The sequence below is a fragment of the Battus philenor genome, unplaced genomic scaffold (genome assembly GCF_028537555.1).
Source record: "Battus philenor isolate CCGP_79_NKW_IND1 unplaced genomic scaffold, ilBatPhil1.0.hap1 SCAF_8, whole genome shotgun sequence".
In the NCBI taxonomy this organism is placed as follows: domain Eukaryota; kingdom Metazoa; phylum Arthropoda; class Insecta; order Lepidoptera; family Papilionidae; genus Battus; species Battus philenor.
The window spans coordinates 14,981,097-14,986,252 of NW_027181748.1; positions in this window are offsets into that span (position 1 = coordinate 14,981,097).

Consider the following 5,156-nt stretch of genomic DNA (forward strand, 5'->3'; position numbering starts at 1 on the left):
ACTTATTTGCGAAATGTACTTGTAGCTAATAATTTATAAATGCAGTATCGACGTTCCGTCCGGCTGTATGCCGCTCTATCGGTATATATTATCTCAGACCGCAATATTGCGGAGTTTTTGGACGCAAAATTACGATTCGTTTTTTAACATTAATAATCCTTTAAAAAATTCATGTTTACACTACACTTTTCGAACTGAAAGGACTGATAAGTCCTTTCAGTTCGAAAAGTCTTCGAAGCTTGAGATTCTATACGAAGGTTTATCATCACCCTACACATCATCATGGCAGGTGATGCTTATTATAATACATTGACCTATCACAAAGATCGCTGCAATAATCAATCTTACATCCAACACCTTCTGGCAACACTAAGATATTGTGAAGCTAAACAACAGATGACCAAAGGGGTCTTAAAGTTCTGGAGTGAGTGGAGCGCAGTATGAGATCTCCACCGTCAAGGACTAATGACCTTGACAAGGTCAATTTTTTTTTATTTCCAGGGTTTCTCTAACATAGTCAGAGCCTTTATATCTATTTACAATTTCTATACGGAGGGAGAAAATCCTGCACAGAACGCAGGGTCGAAGATGTTTTTCGAAAACACTTATAGTTTTTCTTATAACCACCATTAAATCTTCTCAAATGCTTTAAATAAGCATATATTATGTTGAAAGGCCTGAAGACACAGCGTTTGTAGACCCACACTAGGAGTTCTCCTAGTGTGGGTCTACAAACGCTGCTCCTCTCAACGGCGTAGTTAAGTTCGGAAATCGCTGGACACGGGCGGCGCAGGACGGTTATCGTGGCCATCTTTGGAGAAGGCTTTTAAAGAAGGAAGTAAGGTTTTCAGTGATCATCCATTGGCTGAAAAGAAAGGAGAAGAAAGTATTTTCGTATTTTCGCAGAAAAAGTACAGAACCCGTGATCGTGGTGATATTCGAAGTAGTTCTTCGCCTTGCAGTAGGCGTCTACCTGCTGAAAAGAAGAAATACATTCGATTTGCTTCACACAAGAAATTCTATTATAATTAAATTCAAATTGTAATTTTTATCAAGAGATATTCAGTAACCAAGATTTAGTCACAAATTCAAAATCTTACAAATGGGTCATATGCTTGCCACTAAAACCTTTAATGGAAACAAGCGTTACCTTGAGGAAGTCTATCCTAAGTAAGAAAAGGACCAATATTTAGCCACTTCTGCACATGCAGTGGTAGTAGTGCAACAAAGTGCACCGCCCACCTGCCCGCTGATAAATGCGTATGCGGCAGTCACTCTGTGTTTGGCACTAATTGGTGTGACATAGCTCCTGGGGATGCCCCGTGGAGGGGTGAAACACGTGTTGGGTGATTTGACGGTAGCAGTTGTGTAATTCGCATTGCTTGCCGCATATGCATTTATCAGCGGGCTGGCGGGCGGTGCACTTTGTTGCACGACTACCACCGTATGTGCGGAAGTGGCTAAATATTGGTCCTTTTCTTACTAAAACCTTTGGTGATCGATCTTACAGTACATATTTCACTGTGTTATCATCATTTCAGATATAAGACGTCCACTGCCTCTGGTACTGCAATAAGCCTCTCCTAGAGATTTCTTAACGGATCATTTGGAAACCGCCAGTATCCATTGTCTTCCTTGTTCACCTTCACGTTCTGTTCATCTTCTCGTTCACCGGTTCGAGGTCTCCACTTAGGAACTCTAAGACCCTTTCGGCTATCTATTCTTTACGTGACCTACCCATTTCCGTTACTTCTTTAAATCCCCATATTCTTAATTCGAATTCTAAGAAAAATCCCGTATATTCCCTTACTCCCCTTCTCTTCCCTTGTTAAGTGATTGTTAGTTTTCTAATGAGGTCTGAAAAAGAGACCACGTTCCAAACATAATTCATCACTGTTGTGATGTACCGTAGTTTTCCGAATGATGTCCTGCAGAATTGGATTCGACTTTACAATAAAGCTTTATTTCATTCCATACAAATGATTTAAAATTAGTAATTTTAAGTAATAGTTTTGATAATTTTGTTCTAAGTTCGTATGGACCCCCTCTGAGCAAAAGCCTCCTCCAAAGCCGTGACCTGCCGTAGCCACGAGCTCATCAGCCCATCTGGCATAAGGTCTGTCTCTCGCTCTGGTGTTCAAAAAAGGAATGATATTTCTCAGAGCTTTTCTATTGTATAAGTAAAAAAAATTCTTTCTCATTCTATTGCATACTTTAGAGATAGAGATAGATAGATAGATGGGATTACGCAAATCCATCTTGCCTCGTATCTCTATCTTTTAGATAGTTTTGTTGTTTTACCAGTCTTCACATTTGCTTCAGTTGTTTTGGTATCGCGACAAATTCGAAGCTTATGCAAGCGCATAAGGCTGCTGTGGTGGTCACCATCCATCCACTTTTCCAGCGATCAAACATTTTTTCCAGATTATCACAGCTTTTCCTAGGTCAGTTGCCAAAAAACTTAAAAACCCTATTCCATCAGCACTACATCTCAAAGGCTCATCAATATTAAATATTTTAATGATGCTTGAATCTTGCAACATATATATACATACATGTAACTTCGTTAAGATGGACAGAAGAAACGTCTCAAAAGGTCCAAGGAAATTACAAAGCTTTGACCTATATATATTTACAAAATTCTCTCGTGTGTACTGACTCATCACGATATCTTTAAAACCATAAGATTTAGAAACATCAAATTTGGTGATGATATTTCTATTGCTATTTAAAAAATAGCTAAGAACAGATTTTATGAAATTCTATCCGCAAGATAGTTTAAGGACAGATTAATTATCTCATTAAACAAGTATGTGTAAATTTTCAATACAAAATATAATAAGTGAGCAAACCCAGGCGTCAAATTAGTTTAAATATATTACCATAATAGGTATACGATTATAATGAGGAAAACATAAATAATTGGAACATTATCGAAACCTACCAGCTTCGGGGTATTATGTATTGAGCAATACATCATATATGTTATATTATTACACTGTATGCCAGTTTAAATGGCAGTCATTGAATTTAAAATAGAGACAAAAAAGCGAAGTTACACTATCATTTTCTTCTCAGTCGCGAAAGTGAATTTCAACATATATATGAATGCTTAAAACTTATATTTAACATAAATGTTTATTAATGTAAAAGTTTTAAAGTGGTTAATGTATAGCCAATTTTACAGCAAAAACTTTTCAAGATTTCACACATATTTCCAATCATTCAATATAATCACTCTAAAATATGTCACATTAATTTACTTTTTTTATTGTAACACAACTGGCCAATAACTTCTGGCATTAAAGGCTGCAGAAACAGTAAACAAGAACTAATCTTAATGTGTAATAATTCGAATTTTAAAAAGGCGCTTTCTTATAATAATGTCTCTACCTTATTTGTAATTTCTAAAACATTTGATTTTTGGATAGTGTATATGTATATTGTTAGTGCCTCTGATAAATATATGTAAGCTCAAAAGAGCACGAGAAGTATTATTAATGTGTTAAATACTATAATATTATATTTAAAATACATATTTTGTATTTCTATTATTATATAAAGTAAATAATAATTCTAAAAATTATTTGTTCGTACCTATTTAATTAAGACTTGTTCTTTCAAAGAGTTTGACCACACCTGGTGTGAACTGCACATGTTTAATCATCATAATTTTGGACGTAAGACGTCCACTGTTGGTCATAACCTTCCACTTAATAAGTTGTGAAAGTTATAAACAAGTGTTTCATCTTCGTATTGTAAAATTGTACCTACTGTTTCCAAACCTGTGAGGAGTGATAGTTGCAGTAGGTGACGTGTTCGATTTCCGAGATACAATCCTGTATAATGCAAAATATTTTTTTTTAATTGTACTGGATTGCCACAGCTCACAAACAAGTACCAAGAAGATAGGCAGCAGCGACTTCTGCGTGCTATAATACCATACTGCAATCGCAAACCAGTCTAACAAGTGTGACAATTATGGTATATCTCCCCATAGATATCTTTGGCTACTTCTGCAGAAACGAATGCCAGTTTAAATGGCAGCTTAAAAGGCAAGTTTAAACGACCTGTGACCTGGCACGACGTACAGACTTAATTAAACAAATAATAAGCTGTCATACTTGAAGTTATATACATAATCGTCCAATTGCCAACCCTCGAAGCCTGACCGTCGATGCACTTTCAGTGTAGAGAAATCAAATCGTCTTGTATACAGACAACGCTCTTCGGGAAACGCCTAAGGTGGGCACACGACTGTTGGTTGGTTAGTTGTTGGTTTCAACGCAGTTTTAAAGAATCTTCATACATATACTATTTGTTTAATGGAATCAGGCGTTACCTCGCGGAAGTCTATCCTAAGTAAGAAAAGGACCAATATTTAGCCACTTCGGCACATGCAGTGGTAGTCGTGCAATAAAATGCACCGCCCGTGCACTTTAAATAATGTGCGTGTAATTTAAATAATGTGAGTACTCTGTGTCTGGCACTAATTGGTGTAACATAACTCCTGAAAATGCCCCGTGGAGGGGTGAAACACGTGTTGAGTAATTTGGCGGTGGCGGTTGTGTGATTCACATTGTTTGCCGCATACGCATTTATCAGCGGGCTGGCGGGCGGTGCACTTTATTGCACGACTACCACTGCATGTGCGGAAGTGGCTAAATATTGGTCCTTTTCTTACATATACTATTTGATTAACATCGTAACAATACTCAAAAGAATTGTTTCCTGCATTCTGCGGTTCGCGCAACAACTCTCTTACATTTGTGCCTTCGGTTTGTCATTATTTATACCAATCAGACTTACAAATATACCTCTTTAACAATAATAAGTTCTAACAAAATAATAATAAAATGTAATTTTTAATTTTCGCAAGAGTCCCGTCTTTGTCAATCTCGGATGATATGAATATAAAATCGTGTCTTTCGAGGATTAATTACACACCAAGTCATTAAATAATGCGAATTTAGAAAAAAAACTGAATTATATGAAAGATAATATAATATTTTATATAAACAACTGTATTTTATTCTTTTAAATATATATTTACAGAATTAAATGCCATCTAAACATATACACACATATACACTTCTAGAATGTACAAATACAAATGTAGACCGCAAAATAGTGAGAAATTACTGGCACCTCGCTCG